General features: G+C 47.0%; 1 protein-coding gene across 1 annotated transcript in view; it reads left to right on the top strand.

Annotated features, from left to right (window-relative positions):
* Positions 1 to 23,624: 23,624 nt before the first annotated feature.
* CASKIN2 (CASK interacting protein 2) overlaps positions 23,625 to 23,978 on the top strand; it is a 53,391-nt gene continuing 53,037 nt past the window's right edge. The window contains exon 1 of the mRNA XM_071764013.1: positions 23,625 to 23,933. The gene's annotated coding sequence lies outside the window, so the exon portion shown is untranslated. The remainder of the gene's footprint in view (positions 23,934 to 23,978) is intronic.

Raw genomic sequence — 23,978 nt, 5'->3', positions numbered from 1 at the left:
CTCTTCAGAGCAGAGGAGCCTGCTCCTGTTTCTCCCTCCTGCTGATCCCAGGTCTCTAGGGATGAGTGGAACAGAGCTGCTGTGTGAAGGGATGGCTTTGAGCCCTTTCAGTCCCTTTCTGTTGTGTCCAAGTCGTGTTTGTGCAATCCCTATAATCGCAGATTCTTTGCAGTTAACTCCTGGGTGAACTTGGTGTAAAGTAAAACCAGTATTTTTTTGAGAAAGCAGGAGAAAGTATGGTCTTGGGATTGTTGTTTTTAGTTTTGTGTAGCATGCTGGGCACAGCCACGTGGGGGTTGTGTACTCTGAGCTGAGCTAAAGCAGCTCTGCCAGGTACAGCTACAGCTACCTGCTCTAATCCTTGTGTTAACAACTCCTGCAGTTTCTGGCATCACACTTTGGAAACATTTTAGTACCTCTGCAGAAACCAGCTGGGCCTTGGATGTTCATGGCTCAGACTTCATATATTTACCAACAAATATTACCTTTTGGAAAACAATGTCTGAGATGGGTAACGTGGCCCACTTCAACTTCATTCCAATCCATGAAGCATGTCCTGAATCCAAGAGATTTTGTGTGCTGGTGCTCGATATGATTTGAGACAGAGAGTGCTTTTACAAATTCCCCAAAGCTGGCAAGTGCTTAAATTCTTGTCTATTGCAATGCATGTGATGCTATCACAGTTGCTTAGCTAGTAGCCTCACTGTTTAACAACTCATCCCAGGTTAGCAGTAGTTCAGCATACAATTGCCTAATTATTGTTGTACTTAATTATGTTCAAGAGGAAAATATCTCAATTCTCAGCTTCTCGAGCATCTTATAGACAATTTCTTCCAGTAGAACTTAAGGGAGCATTTAGCAATCAATTACAACAGGATTTGGCAGACCTTAAATATGCATTAAAGTGCTTGGTTTTGGATGAAAAGCAGATAACTGTGTCAGGTGTTGTAGCTTGTCTGGGAGGTGTGGGACCAGTCTGTTTTCTAGCCTTACCTGGGAGTTTTTGGCAAATTCCTTGTTGCTGTAGGATGCATGTGATGCCTGTGATTGTTCCTGCAGCATGTTACAGCTGGGAGTTTGGGCAGGGCATGGGAAAGAGCCTTTTGCCCCAAAAGAAGATCATTGTTTAAGGTGTCTGCGATAAACTTTTATTGTCACATGTCAGAGCTGGGATTGGGATGAGGTTTTTAAGGTAAAAAAAAACAAAACCAAAAAACCCAACAAAAAAACAGATGCCTGTCTTTGAGAATAGGATTTTGGGGATTTTTGCCTAGCTAGTTTGTGTGTTGTGTGCACTGGCATCTTCTGGTGACTGAGAAATGGAGGAGCTTAAATTTCACCTTCTCAAAGTTTGTAGAAATTGCCCTGCTGTGACCATCTACAGACTACAGCACAATTCTTGGGGCTCTGCAGCAGGAAAACTGATAGAATATTTGTAGTGCAAGTTTGTGGTTGGCAACGAGCTGAGGCCCCAAGTAATGATCTGAACCTGTGCTTGCTCAGGAGCAAGGGGCAGCTGGGGGAGCTCCTGGCTGCTCTGGGGGAGTAGTTTGTTCTGATAGCTGCTGCTGTCAGTCATCCTGGGGGCACTGAACTTCACAATAGCAGTCACTGATATATTTGTTTTTCATTTAGAGCTGCAGGGGCACTGCTTGTTCCCCAGTGGCTGTTGCAGCTCACTGAACCTCTTGTAAGAAGTGCTTCAGCTTCCTCAAATGCCAGGCCCAGCATGAAAGGCGTGGCTGTAACATGTCAGGAGGAAAAGGTACCTGTAGATTTGCCTTTTAGCAGAGTGAAGAGTTCAGTGGGTATCTGCAATGGGAGATAGAGGACATGATGGAAATGGACCCTCTGCAACTTCCTTTGATCCTGGAGTGGCTTCTTGGCTCCTGTGCCAGCTGCTCCCTTGCTTTTGTGCTGCTGTGCATCAGGAAGCACAGTTCAGTGGAAGAGCTCCAGACACCTGGGCCTCAGGTGTGGCTTGAGTAGTTCCCATTAGCATGCAGTTAAATCAACAGCTTTTATTTTATTTATTTCAGACTGGCACTGTGAACCTTTCACAGGCCAACCATGAAGCTTTAAAAGCTGAGAGATGGGATGGGTTGAACTTGGGACCTGGCTGGCACATAGTCTTTGTATGAAGTGCTCTGAACAAGGTGCTTGGGAAAGAGAGGTGAACAGAAATGTTTTTCTCCTGAAAGCCTCATTTTCCTTTAAGGAGTTCCAGATGTTGCTGAGAGCTGTCAGTAGTTGTAGGAATGAGTAGATTTCAGCAAGAAGCTGTTCCAGAAGAAATGGCTGTGCAGCTTGAGCCAGGTCTAACTTTATCCTAATGCATCCAGAGACACTACTTCCTTGGTGCACTCCTACATTGAGATTGAATTTATGCTTCTTCCTGAGCTGACTCTGAAATACCTCCTAGCAAGCTGCCTGGCATACAGGGGACAGCATTAGTAGGGAACCAGTTTTGTTGGAAATCATCTGTGATGTGGGTTTGCAACAATTGCACCAGCCTAGCAGGACGGGGTGGGAACAGGCAAGGTTAAGCTGAAATATACCTGCACATCCCAAGGTAACCCTGGATACAGAAACCTTTCTGTTCCCAGTGTGCAGTGCTGTAAGAGGATGCCTGCAGCCAAGCTGATGTTACAGTGTGCAGCACTCCTGAAATATAGATGGGAGCCTCCAGGGGTTGTGTCCCTGCCTGTTGCTGCTGGGTGGGAAGGAGGAATGGTTTGCAGAGTGGGGAGGAAGGGCAGGGGATGTGATCTCTTCCCTCCTTGGGCAATGGCAAGGCCAAAGATGCTAAAATTGCCCTACAGTTTTGGCATTGGTTTTTTTGTTTTTTTGTTTGTGGGTGTTTTTTTTTTTTTTAAGGATGTTGAAAGCTTGGAAGGCATGTAGGTGGAAATACCTTGGAGGGAGGGAATGTGAGAACTTAATCTGCTTAGTCCGTATCAAACTAAGGACTGTGTGACTTAATTACACTGTAAGTACTTTCCCAGATAGCAAAGAGCATTTTAATCTTGGAAAAAAAAAAAAAAAAGGCACAATGAGAGCCTGTATCTGAAAGGTAAGATCAGGAGATACTGTGCAATCTGCTAATGTCTTCCAGGATAAGAGGAATGTTTCTTGGTGGGATGGCATGAATTGGCCAGACTTGTCTTGCACCCTGACTACACCAAGCACCTCACTGTTGGGCTGGCAAGGTGAAAGTCAGAGTGGTCAGATGGAAAGAGGAGGATGTGGGCTGCCTTGTCAGGACTGGGAGGCTTCAGAGTCCAAGTTCAGAGACCCCTGGGCACCTTTGAACATCTGTCCAACCTCTTTGCTCTGGCTCCAATGAGCCATCTGTGGGTGAGGTGGGCTGATGGTCCTGCCTTGGGCTCTGCCTCCACAACCTCTGGTGTCCAGAGGATGTTTGGTGAAAGAGCAGCAGCCGTGGGCTTCCCCAGTGCTGCGTTTGCCGGAGGTGGTGGGTGGGGAGCAGTCTGTGCTCAACGTGAGCAGAAAAATTACTACTTCTGTCTCTGTACTTGCACTTTTTATCGCTGCTGTTGGCATGATAATGGCATTGTATTGGGATTATTCATGTGGTGCTAATAACTCTGGAGTGCTGTATGCTGGATCCTGCTTTCGGCTGCACCCAGCACTTCAGCTGTGCTGAAGCCAAGGGAGCTGTACTGACAGATCTGAGGAAAGTCAGAATTTGATGTTAAAGAAGTTTGCATCCATTTCCAAAGCATGACTACAGAACAGGAACAGCATGAGCCCTACTACTGGCATAATTCCATTTAAATGGCATATCTGCAGATAGAAAAGCTGCCAGTGGGTCTGCCTGGTAGTGTAGAGAGACATGGAGCCACCAGGCTTAGAACACCTGATAAAAAATTTTTTTCATTTTTATGAACTGGAGATGAAAAGTGTGTGGGCCAAGCATAACTCCTGTTGCAAGCTTCAAGGAGACATCAGGTCTTTGAAGGAGGATAGAGGAGAATGGGAATGTCCACCTAAAATGATGTTCCTTCTGTGCTTGCCCTGATGCTAGAGGGACACCAGGTCTGAGCCCTGTATGTAAGGGTGCAAATAGGATGGTGCAGCTTTGGGCTATGGCAGGGCCGGGCCGAGCCGAGCCGGGATGAGCCCTTCCCCGGCCCTTCCCTTCCCTTCCCTGGCCTGGCCCTTCCCATCCCCTCCCCTCCTACTGCCCGGATCTGCCCCACCCCTCCCCAACCTGCCCCACCCCGTGCCCAGCAGCACTGGGCAGGGCCGGACAGAGATGGGTGGGGCAGGGTGGGGCAGGGCAAGGCGGGGCATGGTGTGGCAGGGCGGGGAGAGGTAGGGAGAGGCAGGGCAGAAAAGAGAAGAGACGGCTCAGGCAGGGTAGGGCAGGGCAGAGAAGAGACGGGCCCAGCAGGACAGGGAAGGGCAGGGCAGAGCCAGGCTGGACTGGGCTGGGCAGGGCAAGGAAGGGGCAGGGTAGAGCCAAGCCAGGATGGGCCAGGCAGGGCAAGGAAGGGCCCTGCCTCGGCCCCGCCCTACCTGGCTCTGCCCTGCCCCACCCTGCACCGCTCTGCCTCATTCTCTGCAGAGCCGGGCAGGGCAAAACCGGGTGGGGCAGGGCAGAGCCAGACAGGGGAGGGCAGGGCAAGTCCCTGCCCTTTCTTTCCTTGCCTTGCCTGGCCTGGCCCATCCCAGCTCAGCTCTGCCCTGCCTTGCCCAGATCTGCCCTGCCCTGCCCAGCTCTTCCCTGTCCTGCCCTGTCCTCTCCTCCGCTGTCCTGCCCTGCCCAGCTCTTCTCTGCCTGGCCCTGCCTGGCCTGGCCCGGGATGAGAAAGCTTCAGGGAAGCATTGCTCTTGATGAGCTCTATTTGCAAGAAAATGGAGTGGCATTGAAGATGTGATCTACTAAGGAATCCCTGGCAGCTGCGGGCAGCTCAGTTTTTCTCTGGGTCTTCCAATGACTCCAGAAATCTGATGGTGCCTTCTAGGCAGAACCCTTGTTTAATTGAGTTGTGTTGGGAGGTCACTTGGAGTGATTTCCTATTAGCTGTTGTCTTGTGTGGAGAATGGTTTCTCTTAATGGTTCTCTCCCTTCTGCTAGAGATGGAAAACTGGAAACTAGTGAAGACCCAGGCCCCCCAGAAATGCTCTTGCTTCTTAGAGACAACAAAGATGCTTTCAGTTTTCTTTTTGTGGGGAATTAGCCATCTAGCACCAGAATAACAGGCTCCCAAACAAGTAAATAAACTGGATGTGTCAGCCCAAAGGGTAAATACTTCCATGGGGCTAATGCAGACAGCTCTGAGAGGTGCTGGGGACTGCAAGACTGGGGCCTCATCGTGTGTACAGCACTGAATGGTGCTGGGTACAGGACTGACAGAGCTGTACCTTTTCTGCTGCACTAGGATGTGTGACTGATTCTTAATCCCACATGTCAAAACTTGCCTACAACTGGAAACCAAAACATCCTTATCCACCCCTTGTTGAGTTAGAGAACAAAGGAGCTCAGACAGCCACAGGTGGAAGAGACAAAGGCTCCGGTGCTGCAAGAGGCAGCAGGATGGAGAGCTGGGCTTGAGCCCAGGGCAGTCCCTGTTATCCCCAGGGTGATGGGACTGTAGCTCCAGCTGTGTAAGCAGATGTTGATAAGGATTAAGTGCTACAGACACTTGCATTGGCTTCAGGGCTAGCGAATGGAAAGCTTCTGTCTTGTATCACTAATAATTCTCCAACCTAATTTCTCTTTCTCCCTTCAAATCAACATGTCTCCTGGCAGCTGTCTGCTAAATCCCTGGCAAGTTTTGTAACTGGCCCCATTTCCCTGGCAGCTCTGCAAGAGCAAGGCAACTTTTGTCATCTTTACATTCCTCCTAACACTTTCCTTTCCTGGTGAAGAATTTTTTTTTTTTTTTTTTTTCTGCTGTCTTTGGTCCTTCTGGGCATGGCTCATGGAGCTCTTCAGGGGCTGGAGGAACAGTTTACATAGGTTCTCCCTGACAGCATAGCTGATTTCCTGATAATGCAGATAAACAGGAGTTGTAAATATTAACGTTTCCTGTTTCCTTTTGGGGTTTTTTTTCCGTGTGTGTTGGGAAGTAGATGGGAGCTGCAGCTGAGGCTCTTACTGGTTTGCTGGTTAAGGTAAGGTTGAGATCTCTGGATGCTCTTGGGCACTGCTGTGGGACTTTGAACAAATACTGATGCTCCAGTGGAGGGGCTACAGAGATGCCAAATACTGGTCCAAGACTGTCCTATGCATCAGGGTACCTACTTCTGCCCAAAAGTTGTGTTTGGGAGAGAAAGAGGAGCATGAGACAAATCCTGCTGTTGGCTGCAGCACTTGCAGGACATGGTTTCCTTCTGGAGAAGGATCCTGCTGCATTTCTGTGTCTATGAACCTGCTGGCAGAGACAGGTTCAGGTCTGTGCTTCTTCTGCTTGCCTGCAAGGTCTGCCTCATGTCAGGAGCTTACCAGGAAACAGCAGAGCATTGGTGTTGGATGGTTTTAGCACAACTTAGCACAACTACAGCTGGTGCTAGGATCCTGTTTGCTGGGATGGGATGTGTTAATGAGGGGGCTTGTCTCAAATCTGTCCCAGCTCTGCCTGAGCAGCATTTAGCAGCTTCTGTCCCAACTTGCAGGTCCCTAAAGATCCTGTATTGATTTTGCATGTTGCTCCTGAAGGCTGATTTGAATGTTGCTAAATGTTTTGCTCTCTGCTTTTGCCACCTATTCCTCTGACCCGATTAGCACTGTGACTTTCTTCTGCTGGCTGCAGCCTATGGTTCCCCAACATCAGACCCCTTAAGGTAACACCTCTTTACCAGCATTTATGTGCTTAATGTACAATCAGGTAATTGCTGTGCAGTTTCATACCCAGGTGATTAATTGGAAGCTCACCCAGTCAGAGACTGCAATAACCTGCAAATTAAGCTTGCTTTTAAATCAAGCCATGCACTATAGTAGCACTATGGCTAACTAACTCTTCAGCTTTAGAGGGAGGTGTTACTTGTCTCTCCCACTCAAACAAACCATGATGGCTTTAATGTGACTTCTGTGTGTCCTATCACTCTGGAGCACTGGGGAGCCAAAAGAAAGATCTTTTTTTTGGGCCATCAAGAGCAAAGGGTGTGGTGATACAGGTTATTGGCATCAGGAGCAGCAAAAAATTGCCATGTGAATCAGACAAGCACACACTCATAAGGGTGAAAAACTAATCCTAACCCCAAACTTTACATTTAATCACCTGATGTTGGACCTGGCCTAAAATAGCTTGAGCATAAGGGGAGAAAAATTCATTTTTGCTTGTTTTGCAGCTTCTGCATCCTTGATCCAGCCAGGTCAAAGTCAAAAGGCCTTAAATGAGCAATCCTTGGTATAAATACATCAGTAAATTCCAAATGCCTTTTCTGTTTTCCGCAGCTTTTAAGATTTTGGGAGGAAATTAGCATCAAATGGGTCCATCTCTCAAGAAGGACGAAAGCTTCTGGGAACTGATTGTTGTCAGCAGTCCAAATCTCAGCATTTCTGCAAAACCAGCCTTTCCTATACTTGCACTAAACTTTAAACACTTCTTACCTTTGTCTTTGTTTGATTTCCCCTTAAGAGAATCCTTTCAGAGATGCTTGTTAATTCATCTCCATTTGAGCAGGGGGTCCCTGGGAGTCCTTGGTATCTGTAATGCTAAACACCAGCCATCCGGGCTCCCTCTCCAGCAGTTCCCTTGCCTGCATTGTGGTTGGCTTCCCCCCTTCCTCCTGCAGCTGGGACCCCAGGTCCCACTCATTCATTCGTTAATCCCTTTCATTCACTGCTCGCTTGTTCGTGTCATCTGCAGCATGAGGAGAAAATTTCAAGCACAAACAGGAATTCTTCTCTACGGAAATAAAAGCTGGTCCATTTAAATCATTTGTTCTCTTTGAGATTTGCCTGTGTGCAGATGAGAAGGATGTCTTCTATAGTGGAGTTGAAGCCTTGGTGTTGAGCAAGGACAATGGGAGAGAAGATTGTCCTCTTCCTTTTGTGTTTCACCTCCTCCTAAAAGGGGGTCAGATGAATTTTCCAGGGCAGATGGATCAGTTTTAATGATGTACCTCTGCTGCTTTGGCCTCCAGCAAACAAGATTAAAGCAGTTTTGCTGATTTACTCTTGTTTTTTAAGAAAGCAAAACTCCTGTGTGGCTCTTGCAGCACAGCCCCTGCTCCAGTGGCTTTAGCATATGCTCCGGGCTGGACTGTGAGTGTGATTGCAAATCAGGCTGCCAGTTCATTGACCCTTTCCCTGGCTGTGTGCTCACAAAGAGCCTTGGCAGGTCTGGAGGGGGCAGGCTCCAAACCAAGCAGCCTGCTCCCCTCTCACAGGCATGGGAAACTGTGGAACACTTGTCCTTTTGGACTTCTAGGAGAAGATAGCATTGGCATCTCTTCCTGCCTCTCCAGCTGACCCCTTCTCCTAAGCATGTCTTGGGCTGGGAAATTGGAAACTCTGGCTGTAGCTTTGCTGGATGAGCAGTTTCAATTCCAGACAAAAAAAAAAACACTGGAGTTTACCCTCTTTGGCTTCCCACCACAGCTGGGCTGGGGCAGAGTGTGTGTCTGTGGGGAATGGGGCTGTCCTGAGCTTGATGAGCTGCAGTTACTGGTGCAGGGTGTCAGCCCAAGCTTCTTGTCTGTGGTGAGAACATGGTTACTTTGGGGGCAAAGGACCTCCTGCAGAGCCTAAACTAGGCTGGCAGCATGGGTGATGGAAGAAATTTTGGGAAACTTTTATCTGTAAGTGGAGGCTGATCTTTTTTTCCCTGCAGAAGTGGAATCCAATAAGTCTTCCCAGGATGTATGTGCACAGGCTATTTAGGTGCTGCAGCCCACTGACAGATCCTTAAACTGCAGGTTTCCCTATTTGCAGAGATGTTGAGCTGCTCAAGTGTCTGAGGTGCTCTGGAAGTTACTGCTGCTTTCTCTAGTGTCTCTAGAGGTGAGCAGGTCCTTGAATATGTTGTCCTTGTCTCATTCAAGGGACTTTTCCATCTTAAACAGTCACCAGCTACATTTACTGTCAGGAAAGCTTAAGAGTAATGAGCTCTGGAAACTGCTTATCTGTCTTTGGAAATAAAGTTTTTGTCCTGGAAGCCAAATGATATCTTGCATTTGGCATCAAGAACTAAATTGTACTCCATCTCAAATGTCATCCTCTCACAAAACTGCTCTTGAACAACCTAGAAAGCAGAAACTGTTTAATGTATGATAGACAGGGTTTAGTTAGTATCACTTTCTGGAGAGCAATACAGTGAATTATTTCTTGCAAAGTGAGCTTAGGAGTCTTTGCCTCGTTTTGCTTTGGATGAGCCCTTTTATCTCCATCCAAGTGAAGCAGTGCTGTTTCTTCTCTCATAGGATGGAGTTTACCTTATAGGATAAAGGGTATTTGTTACCCATTGCTGGCAGTCACTGCCTCTCTGCTATCTCCTTCATCCCTCAGCGTGCTTGGAAAAATGGGTAATTTTTGCCTATCAGTCTGGGAAAGATTTTGTCTACCACAGCACTGGAGAGCCCAAGACCTCGAGAAACCTGTGCTGCATCCCTGCCGGGGATGTGCTTTTGCTGCGCCCACCACTCCATGGAGGCAGAGCTGCTGTCTGCCTGCATAGCTGTTGGAAAAAGTATTGGTGACTTTTTTCTCTTGGTGGTTTTTTTCGTTTTGGTCTGTTTTTTTTTTATTTTTTGGGTGTTGTTTTGTTTTGTTTGTTTGTTTGTTTTTTTGTTGGGGCGGGGGGCTGTTTGTTCTTACACACACACACACACACACACACACACACACACACACACACACACACACACACACACACACACACACACACACACATTATTCCCCAGGGGCAAAGGTGTGAGAGTCGTCTCCAGCTTGATCAGAATGAGTAAACTGAGCCATTGAAGGCAGTCAGAGCAGGGTCCTTTCTGGAGGCTGGAGCACACAGACCCGGGCTGACCTCGATTGCAAAGGGGATCTCTCAAGTTGTGCGTTGCTCCGATGACAACTCAAAGGCTCAGCCCCCCCAAGCCTCGCTTCTCTGCACGTTTTATCCGCTTGGGATAAAAAAAAGTCTGCGGACTCCCGCTCCTTCCCTCGGGCACAGCTCTGCAACCGCGGCTGAGAAATCAGCCAGAAAAAATGCCATTTCCATGTCTTGTTTAAAAAAACCACTGGCTGAACTAAAAATACCTCTACCCCTGCAACCCAGACGGTGAAAAGAGGAGTTGTCGGGGCCCGGCAGGCTGCTTAGCATGACAAGAGAGCTCTCCAATTGTTGATGTGCAGGGTTGGGTACCGGGTGGGTGAGGTGTGGAGCCTGGTCGGTGATTCACAGTGAGTCACGGGTCCTTCTGCTACATGGAAGTGTCATTCCTTCCCCTTGGAGCAGGGGGAGAAAATCCAGCTGAGCTCTGAACTTGAAACCAGGGGAGGTCAAGGGTGGCCTTCCCCAAAGGCAGGTGCTTGCTGCTGAAAGATGTTCAGCTTCCTCCTCATTGTGGCTGTAAACTGGGGACTGGCCTGGGTTGGGTTCAGTGTGTGCTAATTAATCCTTAGCTGTTAACCATTGCACAAATGCAGCTCTGTTGCCCCAGCTTTAATACAGGATGACCTGGCCCTGCTCAGATATGAAGGATTTTCTGGTTTTGCAGCTCTTCAAGGATAAAGAACATGAAAGGTTGAGCCTTAATTGTGGCATTAAATTAATTTAAAGGTCTTGTAAAAGCTTCAGGTAGCAGTAGAGATTTGGGAGGAGAAAGTGCCTTGCTGCAGGGACAGCTGGCTTGGCAGGCTGGAGTCCAGGCTTCGGGGTATCTACAGAGAAGCCAAAGCTTGTTTGCCTTCTTGCAGGGTTAAAATTGGATGAGGAGCTGCATCTGCTGCTGGGAGAGGTCTTTATTTCAGCTGGAAGACTGAAAGGGCTGTCAAGGCCACCTCCCTCTTCCATTGCTCTGTTAAGTGCTGCCTGGTTGCATCTCCTCTGCCGCTTTATCTCATAAAATAAATGAGTTTCTGATGTTGTTGCTTTGTCTTTGTTTTGAAGAAAAGTAAGTGGGGAAAAGCAAATAGAAAAACACAACGCTTTCCCCTCATCAGTCCTCTTAGCTACAAAAAGCATTCAGGCTCTTGGGAGGAAGAGAACTGTCTCTGATGTAGTAGTCTTGGTTTTTAATTTAGAATTGTGTTATTTTATTGCCTGTCTCAAAAGGCCTTATTGACAGTGCAAATTCAGCGTGAAGGCACCAGGAGCAGCACTGCCTACAGTAGCCATGTGCATGGCAATGTGGTTGCAGTCCTGCTCTAGCTGTCTGGTTTGATTTTTAAGTGCTGCTGCCCTTTCCTTCAGAGGCAGCTTCCCTCTCGAGGTGGAGGAAATTATATGTGATCCCAAGGAGAGAGACTTATCATGCCCAGTGCATATTCCACTGATGCTAACCCTGTTGTGGCAGAGTTGAAGTGCCAGAGGGTTAGAGTCCTGTCACACCAAGTACCACTAGTCAAGGGTAAGAACTCAAAACTTGTGATTATAGGGCAGCAAGTGGGTGGAAGAGGACCTCACAAGCAGATCTCACAGCATCCAAGAATTTGGAGAGCTGAGAACTTGCTGCCATCTATCCTTGTAGCCCCTGAAAGGTTGGCTTTCTGTGCTGAGGGGGAGAGCTTTGGAGGAGAAAGGGTGCTGCTAGTGTTTTTGGTTTATAGATGGTGTCAAGCCTGTATGATATTCCTCAGTTCTTGAGGGCTGCAGCACTGCAGGCATTAACCTGAGCAGATCAGTTATTTATATTGCAATGGCCCCAAAGGCAAGACCTGAAGATCCAGGAAAGGAGCTGCTGTGTCAGACACAATAAGACATAACAATCCTCTGGGCTTTTCAGCCTTTGCTGCTTGGAGAAAGGTGAACAGAAAAAACTCAGACCCCAGAGGGGCTGGAATTCAAAGCAACAAATGTGCAGAGGCTGTGGTGTGCTGGTGGGCAGGCTCTCAGCACTCTCTGGTGAGCAGGTACAGCCCTCCCTGGGGAGCTGAGCTGCCTCCCAGAGCCAGTGAGGATGAGCCCTTGCTCACTGTGGGGATGCACAGAGGGGGTCACTGGCAGGGGACACAGAGCCAGGCTGGGCAGCGCCTCAGCGGTGGGCTGGAGGCTGTGAGAGGCACTATGGCCCAAAGCTCAGCATCTCACAGCAGTATTTATTAAAGGTGATGGAAATGGCCTTTCCTGCCTTGCTTTTTTGTGAAGCCCTACCTTCTGGGGTGAGCTTAAACTTGGCAACAGCATCGAACGGGAGCTCCAGCTCCAGCCTCTCCTCTGACTCACGATGGTATCACTGTCAGCTCATTGCTGTGTGCTGCTCTGCCCGAGTGGATGGTTAATTTGCTTGTAACATCCACAACTCGTTTGCATCCCTTATCCACTTTGTTATTGATGTAACTGCACCCAGCCACAAGTTAATTGGCTGTTTCTCCTTTTTTGGCCCAGAGCAAATTGCTTGCAGTTGTATCATAAACTCATAGCTGGCAGACTAGGTTGGCAGGGTGCTGGGTGTCCTCTACACCCCTCTGGATCAAACTCTGATTAACAACTTGCAGTGCTCAGGGGGAGATGTGCTCCAGAGTGAAGCCATCGTGGCCCTGGGTACCTACAGCCTTGGTCAGGGAGTTTGAGCAGAGATGAAAATAGGGTGGGGATGGAAGTTAACCTCTCTGTGTGGATGTAGCTTAGTGTCACTTGCTGTCTCCTCCCTGATGCACAGGAGTTGGGGGCTGTGCTGCAGAGAGATGCTGCAGGTTGGGGTGAGCCCTGCAGACAGAGCAGAGATGGGGTCTGGCTGCTGTTCAAGCAAGGAGCTTGGAGCACATGCAGGCTGGTTCTGTAGCTGCTTTATCTTCCTTCAGCACAAATGCAGCATAAGGGAAGTATTCCCTCTTTTCACAGTGTTGACAGAAATCTAACATCAACAATCTTAAATTAATGATATCCTGAAAGCTCAAGGCTAAGGGAGCGGGAATTAATATCCCTGAGACCTGTCTAGTTTTGCCTCTTCTGGCACCTCCCAATTTTCCATGTAAATTGGCTTATGGATCTTTGGCTCAAAGACTGTGTTGTGCACTGGGGGAGTCTGCTAGGAAATGATCCAGCATAATGGCAGGGTTATAATTGTGCTATTCAGATCTGCCTCCCCTGTGTGGATGCCCTATCTGAATAATCACTGCATTTGCAGCAATTCAATGTGCATTTCTGGTTTGTTAAGTACTGTATGTGACAGGCCTGTGTGTGCACAGTTGTGTTCATAATAAAACATCATATTTAATCCTTCTTTTTTATTGACTCAACCATGCCTGAACAACAGGGATAGTTCTTATATACACACCTAGAAGAATAAGCTCAGGCTTTGGCTTATCCAGTTGAAGTCAATTCATGTCAAATTCTGCAGGAAGTAAATAAAGGTGGGAGCACAGCTGCAGGGAAATCTGTTCAAAAGATATTGATTCACTCAATTCTGGATCCGTTACTGTACAACAGTACAGGCTGAAGTCTGTTTCTGACTTCACAGAAAATCAAATATGAGGTTTGACTTTTAAAACTAATTATACAATAGGGGAAAAAAAGCTGTTCCAGTCATTGAATCAGCTGAAATTCATTCAGCTTTTAAATTAAAAAAGGTCTATTGACTAGCTGTGCTTTAAGTGCTGCTGATTTGAGGGCTGAGTAGCTTAAAGAGACCTTGTCTCTCTGCACAAATGTAATAAACAAAAACAAGGTACAAAAGCAGACAATGTCCTTTTGTGCTCTGAGTTTGTGATTGAAAAAAATCCCCTTAATTTGTCCACAACAATTCTCTTTACTTTTAAGACCTGAGCTGAAGATGGGAACCATAGCAATATCGATAATGAATGCCCAGAAGAAAAGGACATCTTGCTGAAAAAGTGTCCCTGCTTGACCCTGGAAGACGGTTGTGGAACCAAACAGGTGCCAACCTGGAGGCAGGGCCAGGTGTGTGCCAGCCCTGCTGGCTCTGCTTATGATGGATGCTCAGGGACTGCTGCTGCTGCCTCTAAAAGATGCAGATCTGCTCAGGAGGCTGCTGGGATGATCCCATGCCCAACCCAACAAAGCCAGGCAGTTGCTTGCAGGTAAATGTGTATATGGGCAGGGATTTTCTTAGGAAAAGGTTGAAATTTCAGTCTTCACTCAATCACCCAGTTTCTGAAATATCTCAGTGATGCTCTGAGCACTAGGTTCAGTCTGACCAGTTAAAATATTATTGTCTGTCAGGGAGAAAATTAAGATGCAAATGTGCAGACTAGAAGCTCTCGTATGCTCGGGAAGGACTTCTCATGGTTGTGTTAGATGGTGTTGTAACCAGCATCCCCTTGCTGAGACTGAATACTGCTTTGTGCTTTGGTGGGTTTTAGTTTGCTCTATAGGGTGTTTTGGTAACAGCATGGCAAGGACATGCCCAGGAAGGGGTAGTCTGAAGAGGTGCTGAATGGAGATCTTGAAACCCCTGTGCCAGCTAAAAAGCAGTACTATAAGCAGCAGTCTTCTAAGTAGCCAAAATCAACTGTTCTGGCAGAGTTACTAACAAGGCAAATAAGACTGCAATAGGTTTTGGTAAAACACCTGTTTTTAATTAGCACACTAGTTCTATTTTCAAATTCTGCTTGAAAGACTTGGAACTGACTTCTTTTTTTTTTTTTTTATTTCCCCACTTCTTTCCTTCTTGCATGAACCATCTTCTGAGGTGGTCTAGTTAAAACAAAACAAACAAACCACCATTTCTTTCATTCTTTCATACACAAACAAGGAGATTGTTTCCCTTTGGCTACTCTTGCCTCAGTGCTGGCTCACTGATTCTTCAGTGCCCATTGCTCCTTCAGAATCTTAAAACAAGCCCCTTGGGTGCTTTTTGTTTCCTTGACTATTTCCTCTCCCAGAGTAGCACAAACAGTTCTGACTGGTCTCTTTGCCAAGCCCTTAGGGCTTCCTTGCATCTCTGTCCCTTCACAGTACCTGTATCTCCCCTGGTCATGGATTTTTAAATTTTTTAAATTTAAAATGTCTCTCTAGTAGTTATTTGATGAAAACTGACCAGTTTTGTCCAGTTGACATACTTGGCATTGTGGTGTCCTGACCCTGGTAGCTGGTGAAATCTTTCCTGGGAACATAAAAAGAAATCTCTTAGTAGAAGCCTAGGGGGGAAAACTCATGAGTGAAAAGGAGGAAAGAAATGTATACCAGACTTGAGATGTTTTTACCTTGTGCTATCAACCAGGGCACAGCCTCTGAAGTGCTATCAGCTCAGCTCACTTTAATCCAGGATGTCTGTGTGCATCTGTGGTTTCCCTGTGTGGGCAGTCACTGCCAGCCAGACTGCTGAAGAGGCTGCTGCTTCATCTTGCAAGCTGGGGAGCAAAGATGATCTTGAAGGTCTTTTCCAACTAAGGTAATTGTGTGATACTCCAAGGGGAGGAAATCACAGGGGAATGGTCAGGTTCTGATGTGTCTTGCTAGAACATGTCACCGTGAGCACTGGTTTCTCCAACTGTAGAAATGGAGAGCAATTCCTTTCTCCCCTTTCTGCAAGTTATCAGCATGAAAATACTCATGCTCATAACACAAGCAGTTGTAGAAGTGTCACCTAAGACAATTTCACAAGCTTCAATAGCAGTACAGCATCTGTTAATCAATACTCATTCCCACTCCCTCTTCTGCCAGCAAGCTACAACTCCAATAAGACACTTTTTTTTCTTCCCCCTGAGGTGTTTGCTGTTGAGATCCAAGTGTCAGCTGTGGGAAGCAGCAGGATGGGGTAGCAGAAGCCACTTGCAGAGCAGCCACTGCCAGCTGAGTCCTCATTATGTGTGACACTGTCCAAGTGCAGGCAGATGTCTTGCAGGTTGCTGAGTGGCTCACACTTCCATACAACAGTTTTCCTTTTGGGACTTAATAAAAGCTTCAAGTCATAAAAGTTCCTGTTTGGATTTCATGAGCCCAAGTCTGTTTCAGCCTTTCCTTTTTTTTCCTGTTTCTTTGTCCTTTTATTTAGTTAAGATAAATATATATTTCAAAATTTCTGTAGTCTTCTTATTGTCCTTTATACTCCATTTTTTTTAACCCTGAGATGTGTCAGCTTTGCCCTTTCAGAAGTCAGGCTTGCTTGATTGAAAGACTGCCAGTAAGCTCTTTTTTTTCCTGGTGCCCTGTTCTGCCAGCTCTTGTCCCTTCACCACCACAAATGCCACCCCCAAACTCCCCCCTCTGTGCAGTGCTTTACAAGTCAAATCCTGTTTGGGTTCTACTGCTTTTTCTATCCCACCAAAGCAAGGAAGGAGTAGAGTAAAGGAACTGTGGAATTTGCTTAAAACTTGATTGATAGCCTCAGAATTTATCTCATCCTAGTTGATGGAATGATGAGATAGAGGAACTTTTCTCCATCTGTGATCGTTGCTTCCTCAAAATGAGACATCTTTAAAAAGCTTCTTTTGCAAATGAGTTGATGGACACCACCCAACAGCTCAGGGAGAAACATGATGTGGATTTTCTGCTTGTGACTGCATTTTGCTGAGGTATCTTGATACAACTGAACCTGTGGCCATTTCCATGGGAGATGCAGCAAAGGGTTTCTGTTGATAAATCCCATTGCTCTACCTCTTGCAGTAGCTGGACTGTGTCCTGCTGCTTTCTGACCTGGGATGGTTATGTTCTGGGGATTGTGTGAGCAGATAAAATAGTTTCTGCAGGGTTTTTTATTGAAAAGGTGTTCCAAAATACGAACTGCTGCTTAGATAGTAACTTTGTGAACTGCCTATGTTGTCTTTTAGGTCTTCCATTAGGTCTGTAACATCTAATACAGAAGCAAAAGGGTGGAAGAATTCCTGTGAAGACCTGGTGCTACTGCAGCATTGAGTCCTTTTACTGCATCAACAGTCAGATACAGAATTTAAAATCTGGGCTTCTGCACTGAGCTGTCACAATTGCAGTTCATTAGTATTGATGGTGCCTCTTTAAAGAAGAGATTAAATCCTCCTGAACAACACTCCTGACAGATCTAATGTATTGCAGCTTGTTCCTGGTTGCAGAAGCTTGTGTTCTGGTCCTCAATGTGTAAGTCAGCTACATGTCACCCAGCCACTCATACTCATCTGAAGCAATACTCTCACTGCTGGGTCATCTTTCCCAGTTCATGGGATATATCTGATATCTTTGCAGCTATTGGAATAAGCACATTTTAAAGAATTAATACAATGAGGTGATTTGAGAAGATTAAAGAAATGAAGGTGATGCCCTGTCTTTAGTACATCAAGGCTCAGCTGGTCTGCCTGATCCCTGATGCTGGCAGGCTTCTCAGTGTTGCAGCCTGTATCTGTCACTTGTAATGCTGCAAACAAGTGGTTCTGGTAATTTTGTCTTGAATCACCCACTACTCTTTCTGGTTTCCTTTCCTGTGCTAAGGAACAGAGTAAAGATAAGCAGTGGCTTTTCTCAGCAGTAGTGTAGATTTTGAGATGACAGCCTACACTTTCCAAGGATAAAATGGTCATCATTATTCTCCTGTCTCCAACCATCAGCTGAGGTCTGGGTCATTGATGCTTGTAAAGCATCTGAAATTATTAGATTCAAGGAATTAAAGGACAGCATCATATTAACTTTCCTTCTTGGCAGCTTATTTGGGTGGTGAAATCAGAGCCCTGAGATGCCAAACTCCACTCTCAGGCAGCCACAGAAAAAGCTTTTGACATGAGTCAGACCTTGTTTTGCTTGGCTTTTCTCTAATCCTCTGCTATTAATTTTGGTGAGGGCAGTGATGTGAATCCAGCATCCTCTGGATATCCTCCTGTGTCTGAGCAGTAAAGGGGTTGTGTGGCTGCCTGTGCCTGGGCTGTTTCCTTGTGAGATCATTGGACTTCTCAGTGCCTGCAATTGCTTGATGAGTGTTTAACCTCTTCGATGCATGAGTGCAATGTGTGGTGCCATCCCACTTTGGAACAGATTAAGTGTCTGAACATGGGTGCTGAGGCTGGGTGGTACTCCTTTGGAGGGTCAGTTTGATTCCATGGCATGTTTGGCTGTGTAAGTCAGGTTCTGTGGTTAACTCGTTCTAGGAATGAGTTAGACTATAGGCCTACAAAAGGGAACTATGATACAGAAACACAGCAGAATGCTTGGTGTCTGGTCCACATCTGCCTTGTGTCAAGTGCCCCCCAGCTTTTGCATCTAGATCTTGGTTTATAACTTCCCTCCATTCACTATTTTAAGCCCTTTCTCTCCAAGCACAGATGATACACATTTGTGAAACTTTATAATTTGAGTTGGGAATTACTGCTGTTCAAGAAACTCTCTTGCTACCATAGTTTCCTCAAGCCTAGAGAAGGCAGACAGCCATGGAACAAGGGACTGGGCCTATCTGCCAGGCCTGCCTGGAAACTGTTGTAAAGAAATAAGCAGATGTTGACGTAACCTGGACCAGATCTCAGTGTGCAGCTGTGTGGCCAGCTTAGTGCAGTCTTGATTGAAACCCCAGTGGTGTCTTCCCTCATCTTACATCTGTACACCAACACTTCAGATGTGTGATTTAGCCAAAACTGAAGGTAACAGAATAGCAGGATATCAACAGTGGAGCACCAGTAAATTCCTAGCAAGCTTGAGCTTGGACATGATGCCACATGGACAGGAAAGATGATAAATCAGGCTGGTGGTGTAGAGATGTGGGCTGAGGTGCTCTTGTGTTAGCCAGTGGCTGTGAGGGGGGCTACAGATGGTTCCAGAGCACCTGTTTGGGTGATGGGATCCATGTTGGGGTCTCCAGGATGTATAGGTCCTTATGCTGGTTCTTTTAAGAACTACCTACCTAGACCAGCCTCTGCTCATCCTGTAGCCTTCAGTGTACCAGGAGATCTGGTAGGACCAGAGGTAAAGCACAAACCTGGCTGTACTCAGCATAGCCCTTTTCCCAGCTGCATACAAAGCTGGTCTGCTCCCCTTCCCTCTAAAACCAGGAGTAATTAGCTATGCTGCAACAATATAGTGAACAGTGGGCTGGATTTGCTGGCTAAAGCCTCCCTGAGCTCACAGGAGACATCCTGATTAGCCTGATTGGGCCATTATGATGCAGGGCTGATGGGGAGATGCTGGAATGTTTTGTTTTGTTTTTTTCCTCTTAGTCGGAGTCTGAGGAAAAGGAGGGGGGGGAGGTCTCATTAAAAATTCCCCCAAGAAAGGCACACAATTTATTTCACACCAAACAATTGCTGCAGAAAGTCTGAATATTCATTCTAACAAATGGGTCCCTTCTCACTGAGCTGCCAGCGTTTGTGTTCTTAAACCTAAAGGTTGTGTCAGTACTGGGGGCTGGGGCTTGGCACAGCACAGCTCAGCTTGGGAGCAAATGTTTGTGCTGCTTCAGTAGGAGCATTTGGCTGGGGAAAAGTATCTGGGCTTGAATAAAAGTAAAGGACAGGCAACTTGCTCCCATTCTGAGGTGGTGTTTTATTCTTTTTCTCTTTTAAAGCAGTTTCTGTGTTGATAACACAACAAATGTACATAACCAGCACACTTGGAGATCTAAACTGGGGTTTGTGGTCTAGGAGGTTGTAATGACTAGACCTTTAAATTAAAAAAAAAAAAAAAAAAGCATTAAGTCCCCAAAGTGTTTTGTACAAGTTGAAATCCAGAGTCTTCATTTATGAGCAAGCAGGAAAGAGGTCAGAAGCAACCCTGATGTGAACAGTTGGCTCCTTTCAAAACCTGTTTCCATTTCTTGGTGGGAGAGACCTGAATAGTGGACCTCCAAGAACCAGCCTCCTAACGGCAGAAGTCAATAAGAGCTTTAAGAAGTTCTCATCAGTGGTAACTTCACCCCTCATTTCCATCACCGTGATTGTCATTATTGAGTGCTCAGTGCCAGATTGTATGGAAAAATGTTAGTGAAGAGGTAGAGCACTTCATCCACACAGTAGGATGTGGGGGTGAGAAGCAGTGGTCCTGTGGACAACACCTGGATGAGGCAGGAATCTTGTCCTTGCTGTGGCTGCTTAAGGAGAACTCTGCTTTCTCCTGTGGGGTGGCTGGTAGAGCAGGACATGGCAGCCAAGCTGTTGTGCTTTCAGCAGAGTGTGTGGGAAGATAATTTTAATAGCTCCCACAGACTAAGAAAAGGCAACTTAATAACCAAACACCAGAATAATTAAAATGATGTCACTGACTCTCAGCCTGCCTACCTAGCGAGTGGAAACCTGCAGGGGACAGAAGAGCACAGGTTGGAGGGAAGGGCTGACTCATCTGTTAGTTTTAAGTGGAAGAAATAAGGTTTAAGGCCTGAAACAAAACCTGTGTGTCACTGTGAACTGAAGCTTGGAAAAGTCACTGCCCCAAAGGCATTTCTGTGGACCCAAGAGCCTGCAGATCTTCTTTTCTCATGCATTGCTGGATGATGATGATGGATGTAGTCAGTACCTGGGGTAGAGTCTGCTTCCTGCTGTGCTAAAACCCCTCTGACTGCTGTGGTGTAAACTCAGACTCACCTGGTGTGGTGGGAAGAACTTGGCTCTCATTTCCAGGGGACCAACCCTATGAGGACCTGCAGGGCCTTGAGCCTTCAGTGGTGCTTACATTGTTCAGCTGCTGTGCTTGGGGAGGGCAATGCTGATGGAGTCTGACTTATCTTTAGAGAAGGAATCGTTTGTACAGAGGCTCGACCCTAGGGAATGTTGGTATTGCTCCAGCAGCATTTAGAAATGGTGAAAAGTCCTGAGCTGACAACCCTGGAGGCTTTTCTAACATTCCTGTTCTCAGCACACCCAGAAGTGCTTATGAAAGCACCACTCTCTGCACCACCATGTCTCATACTGAACTCTGTTCTGAAATGTAACTTTGCAGTTGCTGAAGCCCAGCTCTACCCTTCAGGAGAAGCCAGTGCTGCTGCTCTCCCCTCACCCAGACTGGGAAGTCAGGAGTGATGATTTCCACAAGCCAACACCACTGTACTGTGAAAGGACCAACTGAGTTCTGTACAATTATAGAAGGTATTTTCCAAACAAGACATGGGTAGGACACAAAGGCTCCAAGAGAGCAGGTATCATCTCTCTTACCCTCCTGGAATCAGTGTCTACACCTCTCAACAAAGGTTTTCCCCCAGTGGTGCAGTGAGTTCCCTGTTCAAGTGCATCCCTGTAAATACAGCTTTAAAATACATCATTTGTTGCCTTGGAGGCACTGAAGGGCCCCATCTGCTGGAGGAGCCGTCCCGTGGAGGCTGTAGATGATGCATCTCTCCTCCCTTTACTTTTCTAATGCTGATGAGACTTTCCTGTGTGCTGCGCCTTCCACAGCCCCGCAGCAGGGATGGGGGGAGTGGAAAAGCTGCTGGGTGTGTAAGGGATTAGCCCCGTTGCTTTGTTAACAGAAGGTGAGCAAGAAAGGGCATTGCTGTGTGGTCCCTGCATCTGTCAGGTGGGCTAATTTAAAGCATTTGGGATGGGAACATCTCTACCAGCAGTGTGGTTCCTCTCCTCAGCCTGCTGAATAAAATTTGTCCAATTAGGAGCTCGGGAAAATTGATGAAACCTGATTAGTCAGGTTCTGGCTGTGTCCCAGGGCCCAGTGAGTCACCCACCTTTCCCTCCTCCCAGCATGGTGCTCACTCTCCATCACAGCTGCAGTTTGCTCCTGGGCAGGTTTGGCTGTGCAGAGACTTTAGGTGGAGATGGGTGTCTGGAGAAGGATGCTACCTAGCCCACTGCCTGGCAAGGCTTTTGGGACCTCAGCTCACCCTTGTCCTTCAGGCTAGCTTGGCAGAGCTGTGGCTTTGGGGAAGGCAGGGCTATGTTTATTGCCCAGTGGACATGAGGATCTCAGAGCGGGAAAGGGTGAGCCAGGGACTGAATCCTGCAGTGACCAGCCAAGAGGGACCTGCTGCTACCTGGGAAAGTAGGAGTGAAAGGATCTGGGCCATCTGCCCCTGGTGGGAGTTTATCAAGAGCAGAGCTGTGACATGTGGCTTCAGTCACACCTCTAAGGACAAGGAGGGGAAGAGGAGGGGGTGGAAAGTGAACCCATCTGTCTTCCTGCTGTCTGATGAGGCAGCTCACAAACACACAGGGAAAGGTGCTGGCAAAAGGAGCAGAGGGAATTTATCTCATCCAGCATGGCAGGCTGTTGATCTGAACAACTAGATGGAATAGTTTCTTGCTATCAGTCTTTGTTGGGGGTGGTTTTGCCCTGGGTTATTTAGCTGGATCTCCCTTAGTTTATCTCAAGCAAGAGAGCAGGCTGTGTGTGGGAGGCAGGACTGCAGGGACACAGCCTGTGTTATCTCTGCCCTGCTCATTGTATCTTTCAGATGGACCTTGCTGCCTATCTCTGCATGAGTAGTCCTGTCCTTTTCTACTTAGTGTTGTCTTTTATTCAGGCTCTGCAAACAGTAACTGAGGCACTGAGACAGGGGGATCGCATAATGAACACAAAGAACAGAATGGACAAAGAGGTAAAGCTCTACAGAGCTTTATACAACCCAGAACATCAACAGACTCTTCAACTTAACAAAGACAGCTCTGAAAAATAGGGAAAGGGGTTAGGATGTTCTGAATAGGTCACACCAAGGTGCACAGAGACTGTATATCTACTGGAAGTCCTTATGGGGACACCTCTGAAGGTGTTTGATCAAAAGGTTTGGGTTTAAAGGGCAGGCTTTTGTTCACCTTGCCCTGTGCTTTGAGGTGATTTCGGGAAGATGGCAAAAAGCTGTCTGGTCCTTTGTCATGCCTCTCTTCCCAGCCTCCCAGCTCATCCACACATATCCACATCATTGTCTTCCTGAGGTGCATCCGCCACAGCTTTTATGGATATATACAGAAAGGAAGGGGACCTCACAGCCAGCATTTTGACATCTGAAATGGGAAACCCCTTGAGGACAGGCAGGAGGAACATGAGGGAATGGAAAGCATGAGCTTTGCAGAGTGCTGGGAAAGGGCAGGGACAGGTGCCTCTGCTGGGATGCCAACTAAATAGGTAGCCTTGGGGTTGGGACCAGGTTCCCTTCAGCATGGCTTTCCCCGTCACTTAAACGAGATCTAAAAGGACTTCAGCCTGGAAAGATGCCTGTGTACTGTGCCTTGACTTCAGTCTGATGAGATCTGACAAAGGTCTACCCTACAAAGACCTTTTCCAGTGCTGCACCAGCTTATGCTGCCTGCCCTTCTTGGTTGGCCCATGCTGCCCCAATGGATTTTAGCACATGGCTTCACCACACTGGGACAAGACTGACTCACTTGAGGTAGGAACAGACTGGTTCAATCATGAACACCTTTCCTGTAGGCAATATAATATCTTCAATGTGCTGATCTCTGAGGGGCCTGGCAATTCAGTCTGTTTTCACTTCCCTGGTAATTTCCTCATTGCTGCTATTAAAGGAGGGGAAAAACCCACTCAAGTGTTACCACTTCCTTTCACAGAGCAGAATGCCAGCCCTTAACTTCCTTATGGCAGAAAGGTAACACAATAGCTCCCCTTGTCCTCAGAGCTACTGTGGCTTGGCACAGCACACATCTCCCTTGACCTTTGCTCCCAAGCCCTTCAGGGAGAGTGCTGACCAAAGAGCAAAGCAGCTCCATGCAAACCAGCACAGGTGAAAATTCCTGGCAGCTAAAACCGGGTGAAGATTTTAAAGCTTGAAAGCTCTGTATATGTCTGGCTTTACTGCCAAGGGAAGCAGGGGTAAAAAATTGACAGGGTACTGTACAGCCACGGGGTGGGTTTGCTGCTGCTGTGAGTGCACTGCAGAGCCTGGAATGCAAATAGAGAGACCCTGCTATGAGGTTTCTTCTGTGACTCAAAAAACAATACTGCATCTGTGTTGCCAGAGCCTTGGTGTTGTACCCCAGCCTGCTTTGATCACCTGAGGTGAGTGAATGGCTGTGTGTTCCCTGTACTTAAATTCTTTTGAGT

The sequence above is a fragment of the Heliangelus exortis genome, chromosome 20, assembly GCF_036169615.1.
Source record: "Heliangelus exortis chromosome 20, bHelExo1.hap1, whole genome shotgun sequence".
Lineage (NCBI taxonomy): Eukaryota > Metazoa > Chordata > Aves > Apodiformes > Trochilidae > Heliangelus > Heliangelus exortis.
The sequence above is the reverse complement of the archived record's forward strand: the minus strand, read 5'-3'. Positions and strand labels throughout refer to the sequence as shown.